The 12840-nt window shown below is 43.7% G+C and overlaps 1 protein-coding gene and 1 non-coding gene across 2 annotated transcripts in view; one reads left to right on the top strand and one right to left on the bottom strand.

The window, feature by feature from the left end:
* The window catches only part of FOXK2 (forkhead box K2), a 69038-nt gene that overhangs the window by 52602 nt on the left and 3596 nt on the right, over nucleotides 1-12840 (bottom strand). The gene's annotated exons all lie outside the window — the stretch shown is intronic.
* On the top strand, nucleotides 4134-4206 carry TRNAG-ACC. Its single transcript has one exon. It is a non-coding gene; the product is annotated as a tRNA-Gly (tRNA).

Raw genomic sequence — 12840 nt, 5'->3', positions numbered from 1 at the left:
GACTTATTGGAAATGAATGAGAGTGTGACTTTCATGTCATTTTGCACTCAAGGTAATTTAGAAATTTTGTCGCACTCTATTTCACTTTTAAAAAAATGAGACAATAAGTTTGATTTTATTCAAATATTGTCATATCTCTAAATCCAAGGAAAACAACTGGACTATTTCATACTCAGTGAAAAATGAGAATTAAAAGAATTAAAAATTTCACTGGAAAGAACTAATCAATCAGAGTGACATCAGCAAAATGGCTCAGTAGGAAGCTCCAAGCTCTCGTCCCCTACAACACACACACACACACACACACACACGCAGAAACTGTCAGAACCAATATGTGGAAAACCCTGCAAAGCAGTCAGAAATCTGTAACCACTAAGTGCTGAATTGAGAAAGAGGTACTGGAAGGTAGGAAAGTTTTAGAATTTGCTACCCCTGTCCATCCCCTCTGCAGGGCAGCAGCAGACTTGGTCTTAAAGCATAAATGGTCTTAAAGTGAAGCAGCCTGGGTTGCCAATGTGGGACTGTTTCCCTGGTTCTAGGGAGCAGAGCATATCTTGAGACAATTTATTGCATATGTCTGTTCCAACCTGTCTGAGGGCTACCTGAAGGACTGACACAGGCACCTCTGTGTTTTGCCTACCTCAGAACTCAGGCTGAAAAAGCTTGAAAACACTGCAAATCAAATCTGCCCCAGAGCCTAAGGTGAAAGATTACAGTCCAAATATACAATACAGTGCCTAAGGCAAAAGATGGGGAGAGTTTTCCTGGGAAATTAGGACATTCAAAAGTAACAGTGCAGGGGGGAGAGGGGGACTCGGAATTGGTTGTAAATACTTTGCATATTGTCTGATTAAACACAAACAGATGGGGTGGGGGGAGTAACAGTGCATGCTGGGAAATTCAGAAAGCCACACAGATGCCCAGCGCAAGATGCATGCTCATGTAAGACCTGAGAAGACCCTGGGCTTTCACCTTGGGCTGATCCCCAAGCACAGTGCAAGCCTGACCAAAAGTTGAAGGAGGGCCCAGGCACAGAGACAACTTTCAAAGACTGGGAGATGGGAGAGCTCCTGGTGTTCGAGGAAATCTCTGTCAAAACCCCAGCTGAGGGACTTCCCTGGCAGTCCAGTGGTTAAGACTCCATGCTTCCACTCAAGGGGTCATGGGTTGATCCCTGGTCGGGGATCTAGGATCCCACATGCCACAGCCAAAAAAAAAAGAAAAACCAAACAACAACGACAACAAAACCCCCCACCAGCTGAACACAAGCCATGAAATAGGACTTCAGGGATCACTTTGTCAAGGAATACAGTCTTTGCAATAGCAGTTTGAGAAAATCACTAGGCAAAAAGGAGTCCTGTAACCTTCAACAAATGAAAAACAGCAATCCCTAGGGAAGGTGGAAAATCTGATTTTCAGAACTATTACATTATAACAGTCAAATGTCCTGTTTTCAATAACAAAGAAATTACAAGGCACACAAAGAAACAGGAAAGTATGACTCAAAGGAACAAAATTAATGAACAGAAATCATCTCAGAAGAAGGTGAGAGATAGGACTTGCTAGATAAAGACTTTTTTTTTTTAAACTTTTTTTTTTAATTTTTATTTATTTATTTATTTTTAATGTATGGCTATGTTGGGTCTTCGTTTCTGTGCGAGGGCTTTCACTAGTTGTGGCAAGTGGGGGCCACTCTTCATCGCTGTGCGCGGGCCTCTCACTATCGCGGCCTCTCTTGTTGCGGAGCACAGGCTCCAGACACGCAGGCTCATTAATTGTGGCTCACGGGCCCAGCTGCTCCGCGGCATGTGGGATCCTCCCAGACCAGGGCTCGAACCCGTGTTCCCTGCATTAGCAGGCAGATTCTCAACCACTGCGCCACCAGGGAAGCCCTAGATAAAGACTTTAAAACAACTGTGTTAAGTATGCTCAAATAACTAAAGGAAAACACAAAGAACTAAAGGAAATCAGGAAAACGACGTATTGACAAAAATGGAATATCAATAAAGAATACAAAGTATAAGAAGGAACACCACAAAGCCTGGAGCTGAAAAGTACAGTAACTGAAGAAATTCACTACAGGGGTCCAACAGTATATTTGAGCAGGTAGAAGAATGAATCAGCAAATTTAAAAGATAGGACCAATGAAATGATCAAGTCTGAGGAGCAGAAAGAAAAAAGACTGAACACAGCCCAAAGGACTCATGGGACATCAACGAGCAGACCAACATACACATTTTGGGAGTCCCAAAAGAAGAGAGAAAAAGACAGAAAGAATATTTTTTAAAAAATCACGGCAGAAAATGTCCCAAATTTGATGAAAAGACATGAACCTACAAATCCAAAACACTCAACAAAGTCCGAGTAGGTTAAACTCAGAGGTCCCACACTGAAACATTATAATTAAACCATCAAAAGACAAAGAAAGAATCTTGAAAGCAGCAAGAGAGAAGTAACATGTTACATACAAGCACTCTCAATAAGGTTAACAGCTGATTTCTTATCAGAGACCACCGAGGCCAGAAGACAGTGGGATGACACTTAAAGTCCTTAAAAAACAAAACAAACAAACAACAACAAAAAACTGTCGACCTACCAAGAATTATATCCGGCAAAACTGTCCTTCATAAACAAGGGAGAAATTAAGACATGCCTCAATAAACAAAAGTTGAGGGAGTTTGTTAACATTAGACCTGCCCTACAAGAAAGGTTAGAGGGTGTCCTTCAGGTTGAAATGAAAGACCAGTAAACAGTGACTCAAAGTCATACAAAGAAAAAGATTTCCAGTGAAGATAAACACATGAGAAAATATAAAGATTAGTATTGTGACTATGGTTTGTAACTCCACTTTCCTACAGGATTCAAAAAACAAATGCATAAAAATAATTATAAATCTGGGAGTTCCCTGGCAGTCCAGGTTAGGACTCGGCACTTTCACTGCTGTGGCCCCGGGTTCAATGCCTGGTCAGGGAACTAAGATCCTGCAAAATGCAAAATGCAAAATGCAAAAAAAAAAAAAACTATGTTATTTGGCACATATGTATGAAGATGTAATTTGTGACAAAACATAAAAGGGAGAAAGAAGAACTGTATAGGAGCAGAGTTTTTGTTTTTGAAGTTGATATCAATTCAAAATAGACTGTTTTAAATTTAGGATATTAAATGTAACCCACATGGTAACCATAAAGAAAATATCTTAAAAATACACTCAAAAGGAAATGAGAAGATAATCAAAACAGTTGACTACAAAAAAAATCAACTGAACATAAAAGAAGGCAGTTAGGGAGGAAATGAGGAACCAAAAAACTCTAAGACATAGAAAAGAAAACAAACAGCAAAATGGCAGAGTCCTTCCTTATCAGTAATTACTTTAAATGTAAATGAATTAAACTCTCCAATCAAAATACTTGAAACAAGAAATTTAAGATGTTTTCTTTAGAGAACAAACATTAATATTCATTCAGCAACTCTCCTGCGTCAGGCAAAGGCAATCCATACAACAACCCCATGAAGTCGATGCAGTAATATCCATGTTTACAGAAGAGGACCCTGAGGTTAAGAGATTAAATAGCTCAGCCACAGGGGGAGGGGCTCTTGCCTTCCTTTGGCCAAAGTGACATTATGACAGTGTTTCAGTAGCCTGATGAGCATACAGTGCCTGCCTTAGTCATTCTCAGCCCACCCTCAACCTTTCCTACATGGAGCGGTTTGTGGAGAATAACACAGAGAGGGGAATAACAAGCAACCTCTGGGATGTGATTCTTAAGTGAAGCCCCTTGAAAGCTGCCCTCCAAAGAACAGAAAGGAGACCTAGGCTGATCCAGAGCTAGCTAGGGTTACTGGACACCAGGAGGTGAGGGATGCTCAACCAGCCTTCTCAGTTGAGCTCCACCTCAACCTACAGACAATGCAATGACTCACAGAGGCTTGGTCAGATGCCCAAAGTTAATCTGCAGCCAAGCCAGGATGCTGTTCCAACAGCATGAGGTGTCCTCCAACAACTATAACCAAGGCTTAGCGCACTGCTTTAACAAATAATGGCATAAGTATACAAGTCAGTCACAAATAAAAGCGGTCAAATAATCGTCATTCCCAAAATACTAAAATCACTTTAAAAATTATTTATAGGGACTTCCCTGGTGGTCCAGTGGTTAAGACTCTGCTCTACCAATGCAGGGGGTCCAGGTTCCATCCCTGGTCAGGGAACTAGATCCTGCATGCCGCAACTAAAAGATCCTGCGTGCCTGCAACTAAAAGATCCTGCATACTGCAACAAAGATCTTGCACCTGGCAACAAAGATCTGCGTGCCGCAACCAAGACCAAAAAGTAAATAAATAAATATTTTAAGAAATTATTTATAAAAGTAAAGCTCTTCCCATGAGAGATACACAGGAAAAGAAACCCTAAACATTGAATGCCTGGTTACTAGGAACCCACAGATGTTATAAAGAACTAGATATTTTTCAAAACTGTGACTAACAGATAAATTTGCATCAATAAGAAAATGAACACTCTGAAAGACAACTTTTAAGAGAGAACAAAATAAAAGATCAATGGAAAATAAAGTATAACTTTCAGAGGTGGGGCAGGAGTGGGGGTTAGAGTTGGGCCACCTCATTAGGACAAGGACATGCTCTGGACTGGGCAATCCCAGAAGGATCTCCCCAGACCTCTGCAAAAGTCCTAAGCCAGAAGAACCCCTAGGAGCCTGGCCCTCCTCCAGCCTAAGGCATGAGGCCATAGGAGCCAGGATCTGTGCACCTGCTCTGTGGGAGAAGTGAAGACATATTTGCAGGGACGTAGGCAAGACTAGATCCACCTTGTCTAGCATGGAGCAACACTGAAGAAAAGAAAACTGCATGGTCTGACTTGCTCCTGGAAGAGGTCTACAGAAGCTACCCTGTAGCATGACAACAGTTATATGATCAATGCACATCATCAAGGACATTTTTATTCAACTACAGGAAATTCTGTCCACGTGTATCCAGGCTTCCCCTGACCCCCTCCATGTATCAATCAACTTTAACTTTAAAAAACATATATACAAAACCAAAAAGGCCATTTAGGATGGTCCACCATCAATATAAACAAGAAGACAAGTGCAGGGAACTGTAGAATCAAAGAGTGAATTTAATTTTATTTATAACTGTTCTAAACTGTTTCCTTTGGTGCAATATCTATCAAACACAAACCTTGCAGCCTACAAACAAATTCACCAACAGACACTTGAGTCCTTATCATGTTCCTGGCACTACTCAAGGTCACTGAAGGTCACAGGCCACAGTCCCAGTAAGTGTACAACCTGAGGATGAATGAGCCCAGCCCACGGAACACTTGAGTGCCAAGGTACAGGATATAAGCAGTGTTTAAAACACGTGTGGGCAAGTTCAGAAGGAGACTAGGCAAAGTGGGAACACAAGACTCAAGGAGGAACCAGAATGGACAGTTTACATTTAAACCACATCTTCCTCCACCCAGCTCAAACACCTATAAAACTGATGCTCATAAACCTAACATCCTCCAAAAGTTTAGAAGTGGCAAAAACATAGTATTTTTAATACATCACTTAAGCACTCAAAATGCTATTACAGTCTGAAAAAGACCAGAAAAACACAACACTCTCCAATCTACTTGTTTAGGGTTTTCTGTATCCCATCTGTTCAAGAGTCAAAAGATGAGTTTCATACTGCTGACAACTGGTGACTAAATACTATGAAAAAACGGCATCTGACAGCAGTCTTTCACAGTGTGGATGTAATGACACTAATTCACACTCCCTCACACCATCAGTTCATTTTCCAGGAGAACCAAGACCACAAAAAACTGGAACAACTCCACTAAGACAACTCAGTGTTCTTCTCATTAACCGTAAGTGCTTGTAAAGTAATTTGACCAACCTAACTAAAGCCACTGGATATGCCTGAGCGCACATATTCCAAGGGGGAGAACATCAGGCTACTCCCTAAAGTACTAAGGCCAATCTTCTTACAACCCAGGTTAAGGTTTAGGATCGCTTCCCGTGAGTGTCCTTCCAAAGTTGCAAAGAGAATGATTCTATGCCAGGCCTCTCCACCTCAGGCTTCGTTTCAGAAAGGCACCTGCCACTGAATTAGAAACAAATGCTTTGGTACCTTAAAGGTTGTAAATAGGTACCATTTGTAAGTTATTAAAATTCACCATCTATGGGGCTAAGAATATCATCACACTGTTACTGACTGCTAAGATCACTGTGCTCCAGGGGTCTCCACCGTCCTACCACTGATGCTTGGGGCAGGATCATCCTCTGTTGTGGGGGGGCTGTCCTGTGTATCGCATTATTTTTGGCAGCATCCCTGGCCCCAGCCCACTAGATGCCAGTCGCACCCCCTCCCAATTGTACCAACCTAACATGTCTCCAGAGGTTGCCGAATATCCTGGGGAAGGGAAGGGTACCCCAGTGAGAACCACTGTTGTACTCTGATACCTTTCACTGGATAAGATACAGAAGCACTCTGCAAATGACAAACTGCAGCAAAAGCCAAATAATGTCTAAAATCCCTATGGAATTCCAGCAGAGCACCAAACATATACTCCAGAAACTGAGGCATGCTAGGAAAGGCAGCTTCCTAAGAGGTGCTTTCTAATCTCCCTGCAGCCATTTCCTGGGATGACGGCAGTAACACTTTGTCATGGTGCTCAAGCTGCTTCAAATCACAGAAATGGCAATGTGTGCCGCCTTCAATGTGCCCTGGTGTACTGTGTTTCATTAGCAAACTCAAAAAATCCTCCTTATAAACTAGGACCAGGGATTTCCCTGGTGGCACAGTGGTTAAGAATCCGCCTGCCAACGCAGGGGACACGGTCTTCGAGCCCTGCTCCGGGAAGATCCCACATGCTGCGGAGCAACTAAGGCCATGCGCCACAACTACTGAGCCCGCGTGCCACAACTACTGAGCCCGCACACCTAGAGCTGGTGCTCCACAACAAGAGAAGCCACTGTAACAAGAAGCCCGCATACTGCAACGAAGAGTAGCCCCCGCCGCTCGCCGCAACTAGGGAAAGCCCAGGCACAGCAACAAAGACCCAATGCAGCCAAAAATAAATTTATTAAAAAACAAAAACTAGGACCAGAAGTGTGGGAGCTGACTTACTGTATTATCGTTAAGATATTGTAAACTAGGGGGCTTCCCTGGTGGCGCAGCGGTTGAGAATCTGCCTGCCAATGCAGGAGACATGGGTTCGAGCCCTGGTTTGGGAAGATCCCACATGCCACGGAGCAAATGGGCCCGTGAGCCACAATTACTGAGCCTGCGCGTCTGGAGCCTGTGCTCCGCAACAAGAGAGGCCGCGATAATGAGAGGCCCGCGCACTGTGATGAAGAGTGGCCCCCGCTTGCCACAACTAGAGAAAGCCCTCGCACAGAAACGAAGATCCAACACAGCCATAAATAAATAAATAAAGCACACCTAGTATAGTGTAATTAAAAAAAAAAAAAAAAATTGTAAACTCTCCAAAACCCAGACATAAAAGAAAACATGAGCTACACAAAAATGTTAAACAGATAAGAATACTATCCAAAATGCTAATTGCTTTGGTTAAAAGCTTCCTTATTTTAGAAATCCTCTTTTCTTCATTTAAAACACACAAAAAAACCTTTCTCTCACCAAAGCAAGAATCGTTGAATTTTCACAGTGGAAAAACTTGCTGTTACTGAGGCTGTTGCCTTGTCTTGTGGAATATTTCCACCAATTATGCATGAAGCTATGCTATGCTTCTGCAACTGTGTATCTAGATGAGACCTGCTGATGAACAGGGGACCATAAATGGTGGGGGAGCCACACCTGACTAGAATCCTGTCACTAAATGATCAACATTTGAGAATATTCAAGTAACAGTAATGTCCTAAATCAGCAGCCAACAGGCACATGTATGCTATTTTTTTTTTAAGATTTTTTTGACGTGGACAATTTTTAAAGTCTTTATTGAATGTTACAATATTGCTTCTGTTTTATGTTTTGGTTTTTTGGCCGTGAGGCATGTGGGATCTTAGCTCCCTGACCAGGGATTGAACCTGCACCCCCTCATTGGAAGGTGAAGTCTTAAACCACTGGACTGCAGGGAAGTCCCTGCACATGTATATTATATATGTACCAAGTGATGATGGATCTGTGCCATTACCAGGGGGAACAAAAACATATAGGACCTGGTCCCCACCTTGGAGGACCAGCAGGGGAGAAAGTCAAACAAGAAGACAAGTTCCAGCACAAGGTGATGAGGAGGGAACGTTTTGCCTCACCCAGCTTGACAGCGGAAAGTGTTGCTGAGAGGCTAGTCCCAAGAACGGGCTCCATAACCTACCCCTCCTAGGGGGTCCACAGCACTTTGAATGTCTGAAAAGCACACGGCTGACATTCGAGGCCTGCAGGGGAACCCAGCTTCAGGTCCTCACTGCCTCTAAGAAAGAGACCATGGCCCAAGTTTCAAAAGTATATGTGGGAACTTCCCTGGTGGCACAGTGGTTAAGAATCCACCTGCCAATGCAGGGGACAAGGGTTCAAGCCCTGGTCCGGGAAGATCCCACATGCCGCGGAAAAACTAAGCCCGTGTGCCACAACTACTGAGCCTGCGCTCTAGCGCCCGCGTGTTGCAACTACTGAAGCCCGCACGCCTCGAGCCTGTGCCCCGCAACAAGAGAAGCCACTGCAATGAGAAGCCCGCGCACTGCAACGAAGAGTAGTCCCCGCTCGCCGCAACTAGAGAAAGCCTGCACGCAGCAACGAAGACCCAACGCAGACAAACATACATACATACATACGTACATACATAAATAAATAAAAATTTTTTAAAAAGTAAACGTGGTTTGTGGGACTTCCCTGGTGGCGCAGTGGTTAAGAGTCTGCCTGCCAACGCAGGGGACACGGGTTCAAGCCCTGGTCCGGGAAGAGCCCACATGCCACGGAGCAACTAAGCCCGTGCGCCACAACTACTGAGCCTGCGCTCTAGAGCCCGCGAGCCACAACTACTGAGCCCATGCGCCACAACTACTGAAGCCTGCGTGCCTAGAGCCTGTGCTCCACTGCAATGAGAAGCCCGCTCACCGCACTCGCCGCAACTAGAGAAAGCAGCAACGAAGACCCAGAGCAGCCAAAAATAAATAAATAAATTTATTTAAAAAAAAAAAAAAAAAAAAAGACTCCGTGCTCCCAATGCAGGGGGCCCGGGTTCAACCCTTAGTCAGGGAACTAGATCCCACATGCATGCCACAACTAAGAGTTTTGCATGCTGCAACTAATGAGCCCGCCTGCCACAACTAAGGAGCCGGCAAGCCACAACTAAGGAGCCCACCTGCCGCAACTAACACCCGGCGCAACTAAATAAATGAGAAATAATTTCCTAAAAAAAGTGTATGCGGTTCGTTACACTTCAATAAAAAGGCAGTTTTAGAAAGAAAAACAGTATACTGTAAATTGCAAAGTTCTTCGACTGGACAGAGAAGCCATCCTTCAATTACAAAATGAGTTTGGCCAATGGCATTAATGAACAAGAATCCTTCAAATCAGATGGCAAACAGGACATGACTTTTAACCAGTTCCTTTTCCTGACTTTGCCCCCAAGGCAGAGGCACTTTTCCTTTCCCCCTGAAATGGGGAAGGTTTGTGGTGAAGCCGACATACTGGAGTGGAGGAGAACCAGAACGGAGGCTCTGGGAGAGAGGGCACCCCCAGACAGACCTGGCGTGCTGGACGACACCATCCACGTCCCATGGCCTGGCTTTATCCTCAGGTCCTGGCAGGGAAAAGACAACTTCTCCCAGCTGAAGAAATTTCAAACTTCGCTCACTACTCCCAGAGGCTCTTGATCAATTTACTGCAAACACGTGTGCATGCGTGTGGAGCTATGAACAAGTTGGAGAGTGCTGGCCCCTTGAGGACATTTTCACCCCCATGTCATATTTTCTGTCACGTTAGATCTCCATAGGCCCCTCCACACCAGGACACTGTGATAGATAAAATACAAGCAGCCCCTGATGTCTAGCAAGGGCAAGGGCACAGGCATGGTGTTAACCGTGCCACACAATGTCACTTATTATCCCTGTTAAAAGTGAGGGAACTAAAACTCAGATAGGTTAAGCGGCAGGTCTGGAATTTGACTCCAGTCTGTCCAGCCCCAGAGCCCATCCTTGCCTTCTCCTGATACAGTTAGCTGGCACACAAATGACCACTACAGGTGACAGGTCCCACCATGTAGCCTTGTTCTCAAACTCTGTTAGAAATTAAAATTATTTTAAATCTAACCATCTTAAACCATTCCTTAAGTAAACATTAAAATGAATAGACTGAGCTTTACCACTAGAAGAACTACTAAACACTATGTAAAGTACAAGTAAGCTGGTTATTGGGTTATTTTTAACTTAGTAAAGTAATAATTATGCTAAAATAGCTGCACTGTGTTCCCAATGTCTACAAATCAGTGATAATAAAAATGTATCTCAATTTGCCAAATGAATATATATTGTAGCTTTTAAAAAAAATACAGAGTGGTCATTAAAAGCAATTAATTTGTAAACTGAGCACTTTCCGAAGTGTAAAGCACCTCCGCTCCTCTGCTATGGATCTGCCATTACATGTCGCCCACTTCTGGGTCCTGGACTCCAGCCATCCTAGACCCCAGATCTTAGCTCTGCCTACAAGCTGGTCAGAGTCTCAGGTCATAAAATGAAGGTGTTTCAGCCAACCCTGCAGCCCTGAAACAAAAAAACATGCCAGACCTCACTAGTGGCTCTGCTTAGGTCTTCTAAGAAGACACCCTCGGGACTTCCCTGGTGGCGCAGTGGTTAAGAATCCGCCTGCCAATGCAGGGGACACGGGTTCGAGCCCTGGCCCGGGAAGATCCCACATGCCATGGAGCAACTAAGCCCGTGCGACACAACTACTGAGCCCATGTGCCACAACTACTGAAGCCCATGCGCCTAGAGCCCGTGTTCCACAAGAGAAGCCACCACAATGAGAAGCCCGCACACCACAACGAAGAGTAGCCCCCACTCTCCAAAACTAGAGAAAGTCCGCACACAGCAACAAAGACCCAACGCAGCCTTAAATAAATAAATAAATAAATAAAAGAAGAAGACACCCTCATTTTGGTGGGAATGCAAACTGGTACAGCCACTATGGAGAACAGTATGGAGGTTCCTTAAAAAACTGAAAATAGAGCTACCATATGAGCCAGCAATCCCACTCCTGGGCATATATCCGGAGAAACCATAATTCGAAAAGATACATGCACCCCAGTGTTCACTGCAGCACTATTCACAATAGCCAGGACATGGAAGCAACCTGAATGTCCATCAACAGAGGAATGGATAAAGAAGATGTGGTACATATATACAATGGAATATTACTCAGCCATAAAAGAAGAACAAAATAATGCCATTTGCAGTAACATGGATGGACCTAGAGATTCTCATACTGAGCGAAGTAAGTCAGACAGAGAAAGACAAATATCATATGATATTGCTTATATGTGGAATCTAAAAAAAGGCTACAAATGAACTTATCTACAAAACCTAAACAGACTTACAGATGTAGAAAATAAACTTATGGTTATGGTGGTGGGGGGGGGTGTAAGAGTAGGGGAGGGATAAATTGGAAGACTGGGATTGACACATACACACTACTATATATAAAATAGATAACTAATAAGGACCTACTGTATAGCACAGGAAACTCTTACTCAATACTCTGTAATGGCCTCTATTAGGAAAAGAATCTAAGAAAGAGTGGATACATGTAATTGTATAACAGGTTCACTTTGCTGAAACTAACAAAACATGGTAAATCAATTACACCCCAATAAAAATTTTAAAAAAAGAAGACACCCTCATTTTATCATCTCCTACTGGGAACTCTATCCTCCACACCTCATCTGTGTCCATTCTTTGGGCCTCAGCTACATATCTCAGCGGTTCCCGCACCCACTTCACCCTGGTGATCCACATGGTTTCTACTCCCTCTAACCCTAATATCGCCTCTGCCTTCCTTAGAATATCCACCCTCTCCCCACAAACACTTCTTACACCCCCACTCCCTCCTCCCTCTCTTCACCCAGGAGTCCCACACCCCATCTCCTTCCTCATCCTCCAAAACATCCTAATCACCAAGCCCATGGCTTCCCATGGAGGGTGACACTGCAGGTCACTGTCCTTTTCCCAAGGCTCTCCTCTCTTGGTACACCCCTTCTTATTTCCTTCTTCCTGGTACTGCTATTCTCTGGGAAACTTGGTTCTGCCCAATCCCTATTATCTAAGCAGGACTGAGTCACTGTGAGATCCTTCAGTTCTCTTCTTGGAGTCTTCACCTGCGAAGCTCCAGAAGCCACTGTCTGCTCAGCTTTCTCCTGTCCTCACCTTAGAGGATGCTACCTGTGATTTTGTGAGAAAGTCTTCAAGTGTGACATTACCAAACTTCATCTGCAAGTTAAAACATGCCACATAAGAAAGAGGAGGTGTGCTGTATCACCAACCGATAGGCAGTTAATTCAGCATAGAAACAGGGTCACTTTCTAAATAAACACAACTGCAGTTCTGCATGTTAAATATCTTTGGGCAATAGTAAATTCAACTTGTTCTATTTATGCTTGGCTATTAGATATTTAGGATCTTACTGATTGGAAAATACATCAGATTCACTTGACATTTCAAAGTATAAACAACTGTTAAAGAGTTGTTTATTTTTATTTATAAATTATGCTTAGTTTGCTACCATGGCCACAAGAAGAGCAACAGCAGCAAAACCAGACATTCCTGCCCAACAGATCTTCCTAAAACACTTTACTGCTCACTCAGGCGCCAGACCAGGTCCTTA

The sequence above is a fragment of the Balaenoptera musculus genome, chromosome 20, assembly GCF_009873245.2.
Source record: "Balaenoptera musculus isolate JJ_BM4_2016_0621 chromosome 20, mBalMus1.pri.v3, whole genome shotgun sequence".
NCBI lineage: Eukaryota > Metazoa > Chordata > Mammalia > Artiodactyla > Balaenopteridae > Balaenoptera > Balaenoptera musculus.
This window is presented reverse-complemented; position numbering and strand designations above follow the sequence as displayed.